Below are 20,807 nucleotides of genomic sequence, written 5' to 3'. Positions count from 1 at the left end.
AAGTCTTCAAACGACAAGCGGCGTGTTTATTGCAGGTCCTCGGCAGGCACTGGCATCCGTACAGCCTCACGTCCAGATCGCAAGTGCCAACCGTGGGATCTAGAACCTCTGCCCAGGTTCTACATGGCCTTACAGAGCGTTTGGCAGACTAAAAGTAAACGTTGTACTTCTATATACCTGGAATGTATAAAAATGGAAACAATAACTAATTAACAGAAAGAAAACTCTTATAAATGTTATAGCATAAAAACATACGAACAAAAACCGACATCACCTCCCTCCTTTAAACAAACAAAGGAGGAAGATAATTAAGTCAAGACAAAATCATCAAACTTGGTAGGTAGCTTGACCAGTCTATGACTACGTGTGCGTGTAGGTTCCATATCCAAGGAAGATGGTCCATAGCTGCACATGCTCATAGATTTTGAATCCAATAATGCAGTGTCAATTCCATTCTCTATGGTCCCACCATTCTCTGCTTGTACTGCTGAAGAATCCTCAAGAAACATGATACTAGAACTGGAACTGTCTTCTCTTCCTAAGTATGTACGTCTAAAAACTTCTGCTTGCAAATTAGAAATGGGAACAATTACCATTTGCAGCGCCGTCAACACAACGCGGAGGGAAACGCTTTGAGTTATTTGAGGCTTACCACGGTCCTCAAGCCTTCTCTTACTCGACCTTTTTCTCTAAACATAAGACATCAACTTGTCTCTGGTACTTTGGAACATTGAGCTACTTATCTTCATTATAGCCTTGATAAAGTCTACCCAGACGAAACACGTGTCGGCTGTTGTCTATTTGGGCTGCTGTTCATTTGAAAAGGATCTTTGTTGTCATCTTTTGATTCTGGCTCCAAGATGTCACCTTGGGCCACAGGCCATTGTTTCATCTAATGACATTACGAGGAATAAACTGGAACATTATAACCTCTTGGGATGTGCCGTGGTTTTCCTTCTTTAGAAATGGGAACAAGACTGTTCTTGTTCCACCACCCTTTTCCTTCCAAGAGAACAGAAGTTTTGGACATCTTAATCACTTTTGTAGGGAGAGAAAATCTAGATTCTCCTTTAGACACCTTGTACGGTTTCTTAATCAAAACCCAATCTTGTACACTAAATGCAACATCATGTATACCTTTTTTTGCATCATAATCATATTTCTGAGATGCCTGTTTTTCGTAAACTCTGTGTTTTAACTTATTTAGATCCACATTTATGCCATTGTTATCTAATGAAGCCATCCAGGACTGAATTAATTTGGATCTGGATTCTGTACCTCTGAGCAGAACAAAAGGAGAAACCCCCGTGGTGGAGAGTGGGGTATTTGTATATGCCCAAACTTTCTTTCTCAGGAAATCAGTTACATTATGATTGATCGCTAAAGCTGTTTGAATAACCTCCTTTATGAGACGGTTTGCCCTTTCAACTAAACCGTTTGAAGCAGGACTATACAAAGCTACTCGTGAATGGTTGACATTAAACTCATTCATGAAGGTTTCAACTTTGGTAGAGGTAAAATGTGCACCATTATCGGTGACTATAATTGATGGTGGACCTTCTAAAGAAAAAGATGAGATAAAAATGAAACAACAGATTCAGCATCAGCATTTTCAACAAAAGAATAGTATATCCACTTTGAGAAATAATCTATAGCGACAATTAGGTACTTCATATTTCTAGGTAACAAGTGGAACGGTCCTGAAAAATCAACAGCAACATTTTCCCAAGTTTTGTCTGGAAGCGGAACGGTACACAGAGGTTTTGTCTGGCACTTCCAATGCTTATCACACACAGTACAAGAGGAACACTTATCAACAAAATCTGATACTTGTTTATCAAGACTAGGCCACCAATATTTCTCTTTCAGTCTTCTGCAAGTGGCTGAGATTCCAAGGTGACTCTCATGCGCAGCTCTGATTAACATGGGTCTGAGATGACTAGGAGGAATACAAACAGGACCCCTCATGCAAACACCGTTTTCACAGGACAACTCAGCGACAAACTGGCAATAAGTGCTGAGTTCTTCTTTATATTTTTTTTATTGGCCCACACATGTTTAACATGATACAACACTTCTGACAACAAGACATCTTTGAACATGGCAGACTCCCAATCTTGTTCAGAAAATAACCCTTCCGATGCAGGAACCACATCTAATACCCCAGCTACCCACTCAGTATCCTGATCCTCATAAATAGGCTAAGAACATGGCAACGGCAGGCGTGAAAGACAGTCTGCTCGAACATCTTTACCACCGGGTACATACCTAACCTCTAAATTATACTCCTGTAACCTTGAAAGTAATCATACCAGTCTGGCAGATGCTTTTCCCAAGCCATTACCACTCATTAGGAACAAGAGAGGCTTGTGATCAGTAAAAAGAACACAACAAGTACCCCATATATACGTCTTAAACTTTTGTACTGCCCAAACGCAGGCTAAGGCCTCTCTTTCAATAGTGCTGTAGTTGCTTTCAGCTACTGGGAGAGCTCTAGGTGCAAAAGCAACAGTATGTTCCTTACCATCTACCCATTGGCCTAAAACCGCCCCCAGACCTTCGAGGCTGGCATTTACAGTTATGAAATATTTTGCTGAAGGTAAAAAAGGTTTCAGGGCTGGGGCAGATAAAATAAGTTATTTGGTGGCAACAAAGGCCTACATGGCTTGCTCATCCCAAATAAATGTGCTACCTTTCTTTAGTAAAGATCTGAGAGGTTGCACTAATAATTAATAACCACAGACAAATCTTGAGTAATACTCGCAAAGACCGAGAAACAAATGTAACTCATCCTTGTTAGCAGGAGAGGGAGAGTCTTTAATTGCTTCTAAGTTCCCTTGTTTAGGTTTAATACCTTCTGCAGATATGGTGTGACCCAAATATTCAACATTCTTAACCATGAATTTGCACTTTTCTGACATGATGGTCATACCACGACTACTGAGAATGGAGAATACTTTGTCAAGTAACCGTCTATGCTCTTCAATACTTTCAGTATGTATTAAAATGTCATCTTGAAAAGCACATAAGTTACTCAAGTGTCCAAACAGGGAATCCATCATTCTTTAAAATACACTTGCTGCAGACGCTAAGCCAAAGGGAAGCCTAAGATACTTAAAGGCACCAAAAGGGGTCACAAAAGTAGTCAGTTCCTGAGAATCCTGACTGAGTGCAATCTGGTGATAAGCGGAGTGTAAATCCATTGTAGAGAAACATTTTGAATTACCAAGACTAGAAATTAGTTCTTGAATGTGAGGAAGGGGGTGACAGTCCACAAGTATATTTTTATTTAGTGATCTAGGGTCCACACATAATCTCAGGTCGCCATTTCACTTCTTGGTCAAAACCACAGGTGAAACCAATTCCGAGGAGTCCGTGGGAGCTATGATGCCATCATCAATTAATTTGTCAAGAAGAGATTTTTGTATATGCCCAAACTTTCTTTCTCAGGAAATCAGTTACATTATGATTGATCGCTAAAGCTGTTTGATTAACCTCCTTTATGAGACGGTTTGCCCTTTCAACTAAACCGTTTGAAGCAGGACTATACAAAGCTACTCGTGAATGGTTGACATTAAACTCATTCATGAAGGTTTCAACTTTGGTAGAGGTAAAATGTTGTCCCCTCACTGAAATGGGTACCGGTCTGACTTTATGTAAAACTGGAATAGCCCCCTCCTTGACTCTGATACAATGCTCAAAACCTTTAACTGTACCAACTCTATTCGCAAATGCAGTCGGAAACTTTGTTATGAAAGACTCTTGTAAGCCGTCTGTGGAGATGGAGGATAACCTTGATTCATCAGATTGATTGTTGGGTACCTCACCCAATGTTATGGGAGGGTCACACCCAGGACAAAGTATAATACCTAAACTGGCTAGATCTCTCCAGCCAACAATATCCCTACTGTTTAATGCTACATAAATTTTGGTCTCAATACACCTCCCTAAAATAGACAAAGTGGTAGTAAAATACCCTAATAGATCAATATCATGATCCCCAATAGCCTTGGGATTGATGTCAGCATATTCCAAGGCCATCCCTGCAGGCCAGAGCTTGTTAAACGTCGTGCCATGACCGAAACTACCTTGGAGTCAATAATTGCCTGACAAATGGGTCCCTTGATTATCCTAACTACACTCACGCCATTAATAGGGACGTCCACCGTTGATATTACATTGGATAACTTCTCTGTGCACTCTTGGACCAAATCTTCATCCTGAGTGTAGACATTGTTAACTTTCATTCTAACACCACTGAGGGTAGGTTTGTAGTTGCGATTGGTTTGTTTGCAAACAGCTTGAAAATGACCAACTTTCTGACATTTTAAGCATTTTTTTCCCGACGCCAGACAAGATTGATTAGTGCTAATATGGTTGTGTGAACCACAACGAAAACATGACAAATGACTTCTGCTCTGCTTAACACCTCTGTCCTTGATGTAGCATATATCTGGGTCTTCAAGTACCTGATTGACTGTTGTTTGTTCACTCTGCTCACACACCACCCTTGATGTAACTATTGATCTCTCCACAGCTTTATCTAAGTTAATAGTGTCATCTAAGGAAGGGTTGCGACACGCCAACAGTCATTCTTGGATTTTTTTAGAGTAGCAGTGAAACACAAATTGATCCCTAATATGAAAGTCCACATTACTACCAAAGTCACACCTTGCAGCAAGTACACGCAGGCTAGCCACATATTCATCTACAGACTTATCTACAGCTTGTTTGCACATTGCAAAATTGAACCTTTCTAGTAACACATTAGACTCGTCAGAGTATTGTTTTCTAATCCTTTCCTTCCCTTCAATGTAGACGTTCCACACGCTGTCCCCAGCGGGTGACGGGATGGGAGGCAGATTATCAAATACTCGTTGTCCAGCTACACCAAGATGGTTAAACAAAAGCGCAAACTTCCTCGTTGGGGAATAGTCATTGGCATCAATTGCGGTTAAGTAATTTTCAAAGATCCTCAGCCATTCGCTCCATTTAATTTCTGGTTTTCCTGCTCTTTGTAAGAACGGTGGCAGTTGAACGACGATATGGTTTGATGCCATAGTGAACAACTCTCAGAAGCTTGTATCCTTCACAAGTAGAGTTGAAATGCACTCCTGTAGGGGAAACAACTGCAAAATACTCGTAGGGTTGCTAAGCGACCATATGCGGCATGGCATGCGCGTCTCAGATGCGTAGTGCGGTAACCATGACAACACAGACGCGCACAGAAATCCTCGGAGAGAAACTATGGCTGGAAGCATCCTAGCAACAGCAAGACGCGTGTAGGCAGTGGTGAGCTGGGTATCCAAGCAACTGCAGCGCATGTCAGCACAGAGACGTGCATAGACGCTGCCACCTCCAACGGTCAATCCGGCTCGAGACGCAGCAGAGTAGAGACTCCCCCCGTAAAACAAAATTAACAGAACAGTACCTTCAAAGTTGACACAAATTAGTAACGAAGGCAGCAGACGATCGTCCAGAGGTGCTGATCGGTGAACCTGAAACTATTTCCTCGGCGAGAGGGAGATGCCCCACTCCTGGTACCAAAAATGTAGCAATGCATGGTGAGCCAAGCACTCCAATAGAAAATAGACTCCAAGCTCTACGGTAAGTCTTCAAGCGACAAGCGACGTGTTTATTGAAGGTCCACGGCAGGCACTGGCATCCGTACAGCCTCATGTCCAGATCGCTAGTGCCAACCGTGGGATCTAGAACCTCTGCCAAGGTTCTACATGACCTTACAGAGCGTTTGGCAGATTAAAAGTAAACATTGTACTTCTATATACTTGGAACGTATAAAAATGGAAACAATAACTAATTAACAGAAAGAAAACTCTTATAAGTGTTATAGCATAAAAACATACGAACAAATACCTACTACAATCACACTCAGCTGTCTTCTGTTTGTGAACACATGTTGGCACTTTACACACAAAAATGCAAATAGGAAAAACGCCTTTGACTTTATAGGCATTTTTCATATTCGTACACAGTTCTACCGTCTGTAACTTTAAACAAATAATAATATAGTCTATGTTTCCGTTTTACCTATTCACTGTAACATTTGTCAGCATGTTTCTGTGAGAGAGCTGAGAGGTCGTGGGAGGAGGAATCATTTGCAGGCTGTCCGCAGGGCAAAGGGTGAAACAAAAGGCAGCTATAAGCGGATCCAGTGCAAACATGCCTTGCAGGGGATCAGGGCGGACACGCACTTGAATGCTAAATGGCCCATTATGCGACCCAAAAAGGAGATAATGAGATCCCTAGAGCAAAATCTAAATTATGTGAAGAATGACCACAGCTGCAGAATCGTCCTGTGCATTATCCACAGCAATGGTTAACAAAGTACTCAGACTGCTATCTGTTTACAAAGTGTGGTATACTATGGCATGGTGGTACCGGTAATTGAGTTTAAATTCACTGTCACAGGACATGTGTGAGTATAGTTTGGTCTGAATGTGCTATTAAGGTAGAAATTGGTAAGCCAGCTAGGTGGTTTGAAGTGTTTTTGTGTGAATGATGGTGCAAGGCGTGGTGTTTAAAGTGCAAAGTCCCATACCCAGCTGATGAGGCTATCATAAATGCAAAACTGGTCCTGGGTTGCTTGTGTTCTAGTTCAGGGAGAACCTGGCTTGGCAGTTTGGACTGGATTGTTCTAATTGAAACAATGTCAGGATTGATTTGCATATGGTTGGGTTCAAACTGAGGTGGCATGGTGTACAAAATAACAATGGAATGGGATGTGGCCCATGTAATTATCAGTGACTGAGATTAATTCAAGCGTTCCATCCATCACTTTTTGTATACTTTAGTATGCCGGCCTAAGTGGGATGGGTATGGCCAGACATGGGACCCGTGCACACTGTGTCACTGGAACTGAGCTGTACCTGGCTACTGAGTCTATAATAAGGGCAAATCCAGTCCTGATTTGCTTCTATTTCAGTTCAGAGTGGATCTGGCTTGACAGTTTGGTTTGGACTGCTCCTACTGGAGCAGGATCAAGACTGATTTGCATATAGCTAGGTCCAAACTGGTGTGCAAAACAAAGATGGAATGGGATGCGGCCTGAGTAATTACCAATAGCTGAGTATTAATCCAAGCATTCAATCCATCACTTTTTGTCTATTTCAACTTTTAGAAAATAAGTTGCCCTTATTCTGCCATAACCAAATGCACCTTTCTGCCAATACCAATGATCACATGCCAACCCCAGGGGAGGGGGAAGAACTGGCCAAAACTAGTTTAGGACTAGGTTAGGGATTGCATCCACACAATGGTTGTCACCGGGTATAAAAATGACACCTTCAGAACCTCTCATCACAGCTGGGGAATGTTAAGGAGAAGGACTGTCCTGTTTTCTGAATAATAAAGACTGGACCTGCTTGCTTTGAAATCAGGATCCCCAGACTACTTTTGTGCCACACAAGGCTAAGCCCAGGTATAGTTAGTGACTGTGGAGGTTCACCTGACAAGGATTATGTTTATTACATAAATGAGACTCTCCTCATTCTCAACTAGTAACAATATTTTATTCTGACCTGCACGACTGGCACAACGTTTTAAATTAGAGAGTGACTGACCACTCTGGATCTGCCTGTCAATGCCTTAAATTAGATGAAAAAGGTAGGGTGGGGCCTTTAAAATGGTCCTGACCAAAGAAGCATAACTAGGAATCATTTCCTAGACGTGGCTTAAAATATGTCAACTAAAATCCTATTCTTTAGGCATTGGGCCACTTGCCAGTATTTAGGTGCCTCTCATTGAGTTTTCCATTATTGCCACAAGAAATATAAAACAATAAAAGCTCTATGCGTAAAATAAGTCAGACATATTGCCTTTGCCAATGCTTGTTAGCTATAGGAAGCAAATGAGAAACAACAATGTTTTTTGTGCTGAATGATTAGAATTAAACAATGTTGCAATTCTGATAATAAGGGACTGCGAAAATCACTTCCACTTTCAAGTTTACACTACTTTCATCTGGAGTCTCCCACTCTGTTAAACACATACACTCTTTTCCTCACACATTTTTCTCAAATCTCTACCTACATTTCTCACACTTCACCCTTTTCCTTTAGCACTGTCTTTTCACTCTCTTCTTCTGCCCATATTTCCTTTCATTTTGTCCGCCCCACAAGCACACTAACTACCAATTCATCTGTAAACACTGCAACTTATTTTCCTTTCGGCTTTGACCATATTTCAAAAGCTGTGTACCTCTTTCACACACTTTCCCACAAATACATTTGGTATTTAGTGACCACTGCTCTGTGTGTTGTGCAGAAAGGCCAAGGATTGGATATACGTGCACTCTGAACACCTTTAGAAACTCACACTGCCTTCAGGCTTAGGTTCAGTGAACTGAATCGTGCTCCATCATGAACACCCACTCTCAACTCGAATTCATCCAAAGAGATCAAGGCGACTCCTAGTATGCACTATATGTAAGGAAATGCCTTTTATTGCATGGTTATCCCCACATCTTTGGACTGATGCTGCTGGTTTTTCAACTCAGAGATTGCACTGAGGCCTGCTAAGCAGACCCCAGTGCCAGCGTTCTGACCCTATACAAATTGCCTGTTGAATTGGTTGCACCCAATTGGCAAGGGCTGATTTACTCATAAGTCCCTACTATATGGAACCCAAGGCATGTAAGGGAGAGAGTCTACTCAGGGCTGCACCACTGTTTGTGACGCCCTGTGTGTGACAAAGTACCAAATGGCTCTCAGCCTGCTACTGCAGACTGGAAGGACAGTGTTTTCACTGGCAGTTTGACTTTGCCATTCACACCAATGGCAAAGCCTCCCTATACCTTAACAATTTAAATGTCTCCCCTAAGAAAAGCCCATAGAGCCCTATGACAGGAAGTTGTATAATGTTAAGAAGGGCCTATATTTTTAAAATGTCTTAGCAGCAACATTTCCAAACTATCATTTTGATGTGGATAAAGTTAGTATTCCCATGGGCTAACACAGGGTTGCCGGTTAGCCCCCCAACCCGGCTAACTCCTGAATGGGGCTATCTAACTGTGCCATGTAAGGTATCAAGTTAATTATGGCATTAAACCAGACCTGATGCCTAGATCAAATTCAATACCACAATTAAAGGTTAGCTACTTTTAGAAAGCTGCAACTCTGTACTACAGTTGCCTAGCGGCCTCACAGAAGCCCTGCCACACAGACAGAGTCTGACCACCTAGGGAGACATGGGAACAACTCTCCAGCTCATGAATAAATGCAGTTGTCGCAGAGTGAGGTGTCACCTGCCTGACAGAATGGCTGCCCAGGGTGACCAAAAGGCAAGCTTCAAAGATGAAGTTACCTTTGTGAGAGAAGTAGCACCAACATTCCCGAGCAGAATGCCTTTTGTTCCTGTAGACAAAGAGGAGACAGGGTCAATGAAGGAAAACTTGCCCCAAACCTGTTCTACATTGGGCGTGTAGCCCTCTGGTAGCCACACCTCTAGGGTAGGCTACCAAGCTCCTGGCGACCGAGTAAGAGTTGTGCCATCTTGAAAGGGCAAGATTGTTGCACTCTGAGATAGCCAGATGGCAAAAGTCACAGGAACTTCATCACTAGGTCAAAGGGGAGCCAATAGTTAATTGGCTAGTGACCACCTGGTCCCATCAGGGAACTTTGCAGGGATAGATATGGCACCCCTTGAACCTTGATCTTCAGAACACACTGGAATCGGAGAAGGGACCAAAGAAGGACTGCCCAGATGTCGTTGTACCTGTAGAAAGAGAGGCTGCACTGTCAGAAGTAATGCACCTGCTGCACTATGGGCTACCAAAGTTAGGACTTTGCCTGTGGCTCCTGGCTTAGGGAAAAATTGATTCCCAGACCAAACCTACAGCTTTACTCCGAGGATCAGTTGGCTCATCTCCTTGAAAGACCTCCAGGACCACAAGAGCTCAAGAAGCCCAAATCGCCAAGTTGGTAGCCACCGCAGAAATTGTGTTTCTACCAGTCGCCGGACACCCAAAAGGACAAATCTGAGATAGCCAAAAGTTGCACCTGAGTCTGCCTGACATGGCAGTGCTATCCAAGTCCAGATTTGTCGCACCCAAGGCACACTAGCCCCCACCTGTCAACACCAGAGCAGTACGCGCTCTATTGGCGACAAAAATGCAAAAAAACAGCGCTCTCAAAACAACGTAATTTATGCATTGTGCTGATATGTTGTGGTTTAACCTTTTGCATTGCAGAGTTCAATCCTGAAAACTTATTTTTAATATGTTTACAAATACTCTTCCTTTGCAATGTATTGCTGCAGGTTTTCAGAGTGTGTTAGGGTGTGGCCCCTTTCCAGGGCCTTCCAGAGATTTTCCCTGCAATATGCCTGGGTGTGGTTCTGGGCTGGGCCAAAACTCTATAAAAGAGAGCCAGCCCAACTCCCAGTGCTCACTATTCAGAGGTCCTGATGCAGAGCAGCAGCTTCTTCCTGAGCTCCTGTCCCGGCGGCCTATTTGGATCTTCCAGTCTTCTGGCCTCATCCTTCATTGGTGATCATTATTCCTGGCGGTAAGACGGTGGTTGGACATTTCCCGACACAGTTATTGAGAATTTTCATATTCTTGGTTTAATTCTTAAATTAATAACAGATTACTTGCGCACTGCAATTTTTTTACATTTATAAGGTGGTTTGCAAATAGGCAGGACGTGCGGTTTATTCCATAAAGGTTTGACTTTGTTATTGATTATGCGCTGCCATTTCTTGACATTTATGTGGTGGCTTAAGAATCGGCAAGATGCGCTATTCGTTTTATGGTGTTTGGACATTGTTGTCCATTGCGCGCTGCTATTTCTTGACATTTACATGATGTTTTATGAGTTGGCAAGACGCACAACTTGTTTCATGAGCATTTAACTTTGTTGTTCATTGCGCGCTACCATTTCTTGACATTTACATAGTGGCTTAAGAATCGGCAAAAGAAGCGCGATTTGTTTCATTGCACTTTGATCTTGTTATTTATTGTGAGCTGTTATTCCTTGACATTTATATTGTGTTTTACGAATCGGCAAGACGCGCAATTCGATTAATGAGGATTTGACTTCGATATTCATTGCATGTTACCATTTCTTGGTATTTTACATGGTAACACTCGAATTGGCAAGACGCACGATTCTATCCTCGAGTTTAATTCATGTTGTTTATTGTATGCCACTATTCTAAGATATTTATTATGTAATATTCGAGTTGACAAGTTATCTTATTTGTTTCCTGAATCCATATTGTGTTATTCATGGTGCACAATCCTTTTATGGTGTTTACTATATATATATATATATATCTGCAATATTCGCAAATTTGTGTTGAAACATTTTAAGAGTACACAGAAGGCCAAAGTTTCTAGATGCAATATTGTATGGTCCTAGTATACATTCTCAAAACAGGGTTTATATGACTGGTTTAAAATATAGTCAGAATGTTTTTTTCTGATTCTCATGTAAAGGAAAGAACTTGAATAAGAAAGTTTAATTCATCTTGATTTCCCTACAGGTATCCGGCCATCTTGAAACTTAGTCATTTTAAACTTAACTCTTAGATTGTTCATGTTTTCAGAGTGACTAGGCTTAGAATCATAGTTTAGTATTGATTTCAGGAGATATCATTTTCATATTGTGTGTTCTAACCTTTTTCTTACTACAGGTCTCCTTCCCAGCTGTTCCCTTCCCAATCCCCTCTTCCCCTCTTGAACTCTCTCAGTCTCTGTGATTTATCTATCAGAGTCTTGGAGCTGTTCATTGGTGGACGTGTTGGGAACGTGCATAGACCCCGAGGATCTGGTGACTCTGACACCACCTAAGGATTTTGCCACAGCCATGGTACAGACTGACCAGCAGCCCAACATCGGCTGGCCTGCTACTGCAGTGCAGAGGACTTGGAGGGACCCCCGATCTCTGTGGCCAAGTTTGCCTCACTTCATGCATGGGCTAAGGAGCACCCACACACACACATACACCGTTTGACGCACCATAATCGGAGCATCCGTTGAGCATCTTTGCCTGCATCCCTCAGCATCAGGACCACTCCGTTGATGTCTATGGTGGTTTTTCTGTAAAGTTTGTATCTTGCTTTAAAAATGCTCTGGTGGCCAGGTAACTGTCCAAGGTATCCACTCTGGCTCTCTAGGCTTCAGTCCTGCCAGAACTGGTTTCCCAACCCGGGCTGGAGTAGCCAGACTACCTGTTTGAAACTTTTCAAAAGTTTCTAAAGTTTTTATTGACCAATGTTTGTTTGCAGTGGCATTTCACTGTAATAATATCTTCTAAAGCCTGTGTCTCTGGAACACTCTGGTGAATTTTGTTCAAGGTCTCTAAATATTCTTAAAAGTATTATCTATTTTTATAAATTGGTGTCTTCTTTCTTTAATGTGTTGTGACCTTTTTATTTTGTTGTTTGGTTCTGGTAAATGCTTAATACATAGTTCCTTTCGTAAGCCTTACTACTCGTAGCCACAGCTACCCAGGGCTGAGCTGAAAGTTAAGTAAATGAGCCTGACTGGACCCAGGATGGTAATTGAGTGTACTGCACGATAAGGCCCCACAGCCATATCATATAGCACACCCAAATCCTCACATTGGTGCCTAGTTGTGAGATAATGAACTTGTGTTTTGCTGAACCAGGCAATTAATAAGTCAGTGACTACTGAAAGAAAATCTCCAAGTCGACATTGACAAAATGTTTTTCTGACACTGCCAAGCTCTGTTACAAGGCACCTGCTTCTCAAGAAGAAAAAGTTACAAAGTTGCAAAAAGTTCTTGTTAAAAAGCCTTCCAAGATATAAAACCAGGGAGTCGACTTGGCCACCTTGCCCACATTTAGGATCAATGAACTGAGAGCACTGTGGAAGGAGAAGACATTTTTCCAGGTCTTTCTGCTAAGAATGTAGAGCTGGAGAAAGCCGTAAGAGCCTGGGAGGATTCCAGAAGGAACCAGGCTCAGCTGGAGGAAGTAAACACCCCGAGAGTGGGGTTAAAGAAGGGGCACAACTCCCTATCTAGGAGTGAAAGGAGATCCCCAGTAGTGAGGAGAAAAAGGAACCTGGTGGCCCAGCTTAATCTCTTGGAGATCCAGGAGAGGAAGCTGGCCCTGAAGGAGAGAAGCCTTATCCTGGAGGAGAAGAGGGTCAAGCTGGGAATAAAACCCCAAGAACATGGTGGCAGCTTTAAAGAGGCAGAAGGTAACTGCAGAGGGTGCCCATGATTCCAGGATGCCCAAGGGAATTGTGCCTGAATATGTAGAGGGACATGACATGGGCCTGGCATCCTATGAGAGAGCTCTTAGGATGAGAAGGGTGGGTGCACACAATTCAGGCTCCTTACTGTGGAAACTCATCCCAATTGTAGGGAGAGATATGCTATTGACACTTGAGGATGAGGTGGCAGAGTTTCACACTCACATAAAGGAGCCACTCATTGAGCTCTTTGGTCTTACCCCAGAAGAGTACATACAAAGGTTTAGGAGCACTCAAAAGTGAACAACACAGACATGGGTTCATTTTATAGATGCCTCTACGACGTCACTGGATAGCTGGATTAAGGGTAACAAGGTAGATACCAATGAGGGCCTGTACAATTTAATGGTTAAAAAGCATATACGTACCAATTACTTCTCAGAAAAGTTACATCAGCATCTGGTAAATTCCAAGTTATCTAGTGCTAGAGAGCTGGGGAAGATAGCTGATGAGTGGGTACGCACTAGAGTGCCCAGAACATAACCAGGTAGTGAACACAAAAAGTCAGGATAGGCCTCTCTTTAGGGCAAAGATGGGGGCAAGTTTAAAAAGTCAGAGAATACCAAAGATTCCCCAAAAGAAGCTCAAGAGGGGGAGCCCAGAGCCACATCTCAATCAGAGGGGGGAGGGCATTAGGTGAAGAATTATGACCTTTCAAAGGATGGGGTGTGCTTTGACTGTAAGTTGCCAGGGCACAAAAGGGATGGGTCTGCATGGACCAAAAAGTCACCCACTGGTGATACTACCAAGGCAATAGCAGTACAGAGATCGGGGTGGAAGTTGCCCCTAGGGAATGGAAGGGGTACACTGAAGCTACATTAGTTTCCCTGGATGGTGAGGAAGTTGAACCTTTGGCCCACTGGCCTGCTAGAATGGTAAAGTACAGGCAGTGGCCAAAAATCAATAGGGTGAAGGTTCAGGCCTTGAGGGATACAGGTGCCAGAATAGCCATCGTTAATGCCAAGCTGGTTTCCCCAAGCCAGATCTTATCTAATGAGCTGCATGAGATAGTCAACTCTAACAATGTGACAAAGTCCTATCCCATAGCTGTCGTAGACTTTGAGTGGGGAGAGGTTACTGGCCCTAAGAAAGTAGCTGTGTCTCCTGCCATCCCAGTGGAGTGTCTATTGGGCAATGACCTTGAAACTTCTGCCTGGGCAGAGGTGGAGAGAAGAACTCATGCAGCAGCGTGGGAGCTCCCTGAGTGGGTTTGTGTCTCTACTAGAGCATAGAAGGCTTTAAGGGAAACACAAGGGAGTGTGGATCCTGAAACAGTGGCCCTATCCCTAGTACTAAGAGGAAGTGCAGGAAGCCTAAGAAGGCTTCTTACAAACCTCACCAGAACCAGAAGAAGCCTAACCCTCAGGGAGAGGGCCTCGTTTATGAAGGGAAACGTGCTGCCATGAGAGACTTGTCTGACTTGGCAGAGCTTCAAGGAGCATGTGATCCATCCAGAGAGGTCTTGAACCTGGGACAGAAGACTTGTCTTGACAGAAGAGGGTTTGAGACAGTTGGCTGTCAAACAAGAGGGAGGAGTGGTGCCCATGAGGTATATGGGGAAGAGGGAATTCTGTACAGTGAGGCAGGGGACCCCAAACCAGGGACAGTCTAGAGAATGGTGGTCCCCCAACAGTACAAAGAATTCCTCCTTAACGTAGCCCATGACATCCCCTAAGCTGGAAACTTAGGGCAGACCAAAACCTGTGACAGGTTGGTCAACCACTTTTATTGGCCCCAAATGTCTGAGAACGTGAACGAGGTTTGTTACTCCTGTGTCACCTGTCAGGCCAGTGGCAAGGCAAGTGGCAAGCCAAAGGCTCCCCAATACCACTTCCTATGGTGGGGACTCCCTTTGAGAAGGTGGGGATTGACATTGTTGGTCTCCTAGACCCACTTACTGCCTCTGGGCAAAGGTGTATCCTGGTGGTTGTGGACCATGCCACCAGATATCTTGAAGCAATTTCCCCCAGGACAGTTATTGCTCCTGTAGTAGCTAGAACCCTACTGGGTATTTTTCCAGGGTGGGCTTCCCTAAGGTGGTCATTTCAGATAGAGGCACCAACTTCATGTTTGCCTGTCTGAAAGTAATATAGGAAGTGTGTGGGGTGTTTTATAATTTCACCACACCTTACCATCCACAAGGAAATGGCTTAATGGCTTTGAAGAAAAAATTTAACAAGACCATGAATGGCATGATTATGAGTTTATCTGAAAAACTCAGGAGAAAATGGGATGTTCTTCTCCTATGCCTATTGTTTGCCCACAGGGAGGCTCCACAGAAGGGAGTAGGTTTCAGTCCCTTTGAAGTACTCTTTAGACACCCTGTCAAGGGTCCCTTAAGTTTGCTCAGAGAAGGTTGTCAGAGACCTCTTAAGGACCCTAAACAGGCAGCCTAGATTATGTATTAGGCCTCTGCCCCTGGATGGTAGAATACATGAAAAAGGCAAGCAGAAACATGGAGGCCAGACAGGAGCTTGCCAAGCATTGGTATGAACAAAGGTCTGCTATGGTTGATTACCAAACTGGACAATTGGTAGAGCCTGTGACACCCAGAGCCCTCCAAGACAAATGGACGGGCCTTACCCAATCTTGGAGAAGAAGGGGGAAGTCACACTCTCCGTGGACGTAGGTACCCTAAGGAACCTTTAGAGGGGGATACATGTGAATAGGCTCAAGTTACATCATGACACAGCAGATATCAAAATGCTCATGGTGATAGATGGCGGAGAAGAGGAAGAAAGGGGAACCTCCCCCAGACTTGATGTCAACCATTGTCACAGGTCTTTCAGTGGAGGGAGTAGTTCTCTCTCCCACTATGACAAGTGAGCAACAGAAGGACTGTTGCAACTTGATTGGGCAGTTTGCGGGATGTTTTTCTTGACTCCAGGTTTGACAACATGGTATACCCTTAATGTGGACACAGGTGACAGTTTACCTGTCAAAAGTAAAATGTACACTGCCAGACCAAGTCAAGGCTAGCAATAAAGTTTAGGTTGCTAAGATGTTAGTGTTGAAGGTGATTGAGCCCTATAGTAGTCCATTGCTTAGCCTAGTAGTTATGGGGCCCAAAATCAATCCAAAAGGAGTAAATCCAGAAATTAGATGGTGTGTGGACTAGAGAAGTCTAAATGCAGTCACCACGAATGATGCTCACCCCATACCCAGAGCTGATTAGCTCATAGACAAGTTGGGGGCTGCAAAATATCTGAGTACCTTTGACCTGACTTCAGGGTATTGGCAGATAGCCTTCACCAGGAGACAAGGAGAAGTCTGCCTTTTGAACCCCAGAAGGCCACTCTCAGTTCAAGGTCTGGAAAGTTTCACTGGAGCATATCTGGATGATTTTGCTGGTTGAAATGATCACCTGGTCCACTTCAAGCCCTTCAACATGCAGGGCTGACTATCAAGTCAACTAAGTGCCAGAAAGGGTAAGGGTATGTAGTGTACTTGTGCCACCAATAAGGTGGAGGCCATGTGCAACCTCTCCAGCCCCAAATCTGGACAGTTCTGACCTGGGAAGCTCCAAAGACTCCGACCCAAGTCAGAGCCTTTTTAGGTCTGACTGGGTACTATAGGAGGATTATAAAAGGATATAGTGCTATAGTGCAACCTTTAACAGAATTAACGTCCAAAAAGCAGTCCATGTAAGTCAGATTGACTGACTCCTGTCAAAAGACCTTTGATACCTTTACGGAAGCCCTGTGCTCAGCACCTGTCCTAAAAGCACCTGGTATCAGTAAAGAGTTTGTTGTCCATACTGATGCTTCAAGACATGGGATTGGAGCAGGTCTGTCATTGTTAAATGACCAGGGTCAAGATCAAACAGTTGCCTTTATCAGTAGGCAACTCCTCCCCAGAGAGCAGCGTTGGAGTGCTATTGAGAGGGAAGTCTTTTCTGTGGTTTGGTCTCTGAAGAAGCTAACACCCTACTTGTTTGGAATCACTTCACAGTTTAAACTGACCACAGACCTGTTGCTTGGTCGATGCAAATGAGAGCGGAGAACTCCAAGTTTTTGAGGTGGTCCATTTTCCTAGAGCGTATGGACTTTACAGTGGAACACAGACCTGGGACTGACCATGCCAAGGCAAATGTCCTTTCCATGTTCTTCCACTTAGATGATGAGAATTACCAGGTTAAAGATTAGTTGCTCATCACCTTTCATCTGGTTGGGGGGATATGAAACAAAAAAGCCTTTTTTTGCATGTTCACCCTGATATTTTTGGATTTATGCTGATGTTTTGTAACTCTGAGAGTGCACTGAGGCCTGCTGACAAGACCCCAGTGTCAATGTTCTGACCCTGTATATATTGCAGTCAAATTAAATACACTCAATTGGCAAGGTCTGGCTTACTCGTAAGTCCCTAGTATATGGTACCCAGGGTACCCAGGACATGTAATGCAGAGTGTCCACTCAGGGCTGCAGCACTGTTTGTGCCTCTCTGTGTGTGGTATTAAACCCTACCTGATGCCCAGGCCCAATTTGATACCACAATTAAAGTTTAGCAACTAAAAAAAAAATGCCACTTTGTACTCCAGATAGCTCAGCCACCTCACAAAGGCCCTGGCACACAGACAGCTTACTGACCACCTGGGGAGAAGTGTTAATGACCCCCAGCCCAGGACCAAAGGCAGTTGCCGCTGAGTGAGGGTTCACATCCTCTCCCAGGATGGCCACTCAGGGTGTTGGCCCAAAAGGCGAGCTTCAAAGGTGAAGACGCATTTGTGAGGGAAGTAGTACCAACACCCCTGAGCAGGATGCCTTTTGTTTTTGCAGACAAAGTGGAGACACAGTCAAGGAGGGAAAACTCACCCTCAAACGGGTGGTACTGTCAGCGTGTAGCCCTCTGGTCCTTGGACCCACACAAAGAGACGCTGCACCGTTGGAAGGACTGCACCTGCTGCTTTTGGGCTAGCAAAGTTTGGACTGTGCCTGAGGTTTCTGGCTCAGGGAAAGGTTGATTCCTAGACCCAGCCTACATTATTTACTCAAAGGATCAGTCGACTGATCTCCTGGATACAGCTCCAGGGATGCAAGAGCTGAAGAAGCCCAAACCAACAAGTTTGTAGCCACCGCAGAAGTATTGCCACTATAAGTCACTGGCACCCAAGAGAACAAATCTCAAATAGCCAAAAGTTGCACCCTAATCTGCCTGACCTGTGAGTGCTATCCAAGTCTGGAATTGTCACACCCAAGGAACTCTAGCTCCCACCTAAGTATTTCATCCCAATCATGGTGCAGACTGATTTGCCCTAACTGTGGTGCACACTGATCAGTAGCCCAGCATCGGCTGGCCTGCAACTGCAATGTAGAGGACTTCGAATGACCCCTTTCTCTGTGGCCAAGTTTCCCCAACTTCCCCCATGGACCATCGAGCACTCAAAATGGCACCCCAGTTGACCACACCACAACTGGAGTATTCAGGTTGCCCAGTAAAGTTTGGATCTTCATTTAAAAATTCTCCAATGGCCAGGTAACTGTCCAGAGTATCCAGTCTGACTCCCTAGAACTCTGTCCTGCCAGAATTGGTTGCCCAACCCGAGCTGCCATAGCCAAACTAACAGTTTCAAACTTTTCAAAATTTTCCAAAGATTTTGTTGACCAATGCTAGTTTGCAGTTGCATTTACAAGTGCTATTATCTTCTAAAATCTGTGTCTCCTGAACACTTTTGTGTATTCTGTTCATCAAGATCTCTAAAAATGTATAACAATATAATCTATTTTTATATATTGGTGTCTTCTTTCTTTCATGTGCTGTGGCTTTCTTATTTCATTGTTTGGTGTTGTTAAATGCTTTACGCATAGTTCCTTTGCTAAGCCTTCCTGCTTGCAACCACAGCTACCCAAGGTTGAGCTTACGGTTAATTAAACAAGTGTGACTGGACCCAAAATGGTATTTATGAGTGTACTGCACACTAAGGCCCCACAGCCATATCATATAGTACACCTAAATCCCCACACTTTACAACTATCATATATTGCATCAAGAAACTACAGAAACAAAACAATGGGGAAAAAAACAATTTTAGGGAGTGAAAGATAAGGTAAAATGTGAAATGGAACCAAGTCTGCATTGCTGACATTTATTACATTAACAGTTTTTGCAATCATTGTTGAGGTATCAATGTGTCTGTTTGCTGTTAAAGTTCAAGACATGGGTAGAAGGTCCGATAGGGACTCATTTCAAAGTCAATTTTTACCCAACCCACTTAAAGCATTGCTGTCCGCACTTCACATACTAGGAAACCCTCCCAGATGTGATTTATTGGTAACTAACAACTGCACCTAACAGTCCCTGCTGGGTCCTGACTAAGAGATTATTTGGGCAGCGTTCCACCACATACTGCCCTAATGCTGACATCCAGACAGAATTCCCTTCACATGGGTATTTAACGCTTGTGCCTGCATACGCCAATGAGAGTTCACAAGGGCCTTCATTGATCAAACAGTAGGAATTAAGAGCTTGGCTTCCCCTGTGACAGCCACCTTTTAAAGAAGCTCCTTTGTGCCTTTGTTTTATTTCATTCAATCTTGCTTACAGGATCCACACCTTTTGATTAAACAGCCTAATTCTATATATAGTGTCCACACCTTTTTCCTAAGATCCTGAGAATTGAGGTTAGGTCCCGGAATCAGCACTGTAAAATGAACCCCACCACCCATATCGATTTCCTGATATTGGAATAATTGTCTGTGAAGTTGAAACACCGACCTGTGTGACAGGAGAATAGCGAGGTTGATCCCTGTGAGCCATAGGAGTACTGGTTCTGCTGCGGAATGTACAACAGTTAGAAAGAGGTTTTTCACTGTCACACATCCTCCTTGCTGTATATAGACCACACACAAAATATGCAATAGTGAGACAAATTAACTTTCATGCCTTCATGGACCTCCCAAAGAGAACATTGATGATGTTAGCCTGATAAACCTCACCCAAGCTTTTGGGGCATGCTTCATCATTGACTTTTCCACCTCACCCTGATAAATTAGTACTACTAAGGCAGCCTCGGTCTCAAAACACGTGTGTTCAAGATAAATATGTGTGATCCAGCCTGCTGTTAAAAAAATCTCCACATAATCCCAAAGGAATTGTCTTTATTAAAAGGTACACAGGGTGAATTAAAGTAGGCAGGTTGGATTAAAAATGAGAGATTAAATCTCAATCATTCCCAAATATGTCAACATAGACCTAGTAGTAGCCTCAGAGTCTAGGGACTTCATCAGGGCTGGTTGGATCCCTACTCTCTGTACTTTGTCTTAATAAATGCAAAATACAAAAATACATATTCCTGTTTTGCTGCGGACCCTGCTGAAATAGCAGGAAGCTCCTTGTTCGCTCTATTCGACTCCATGATCTGCAGTAATCCACAAGGGCCACACCTTGCTGGAATTCCTAGAGAGCTTTCATTTGTATTAACAAGGGTGCCTACAAATGCTTGAGCACCATTTGCTGGCATCAGCAGAGGCCATTACGGCTTAGGTTAAATGGCAAATGATAACATCACTTATATTGAGAGCCACAATCTTCCTTGTACATCCAAGCACTCTCCACTCATTGATACAATTAC

The 20,807-nt window shown here is 43.5% G+C and overlaps 1 pseudogene; it reads left to right on the top strand.

Moving 5' to 3' along the window:
• Positions 1-20,807, top strand: part of LOC138297050 (protein YIF1B-like) — a 75,032-nt pseudogene that overhangs the window by 34,237 nt on the left and 19,988 nt on the right.

The sequence above is a fragment of the Pleurodeles waltl genome, chromosome 5 (genome assembly GCF_031143425.1).
Source record: "Pleurodeles waltl isolate 20211129_DDA chromosome 5, aPleWal1.hap1.20221129, whole genome shotgun sequence".
Taxonomy (NCBI): Eukaryota; Metazoa; Chordata; class Amphibia; order Caudata; family Salamandridae; genus Pleurodeles; species Pleurodeles waltl.
The sequence above is the reverse complement of the archived record's forward strand: the minus strand, read 5'-3'. Positions and strand labels throughout refer to the sequence as shown.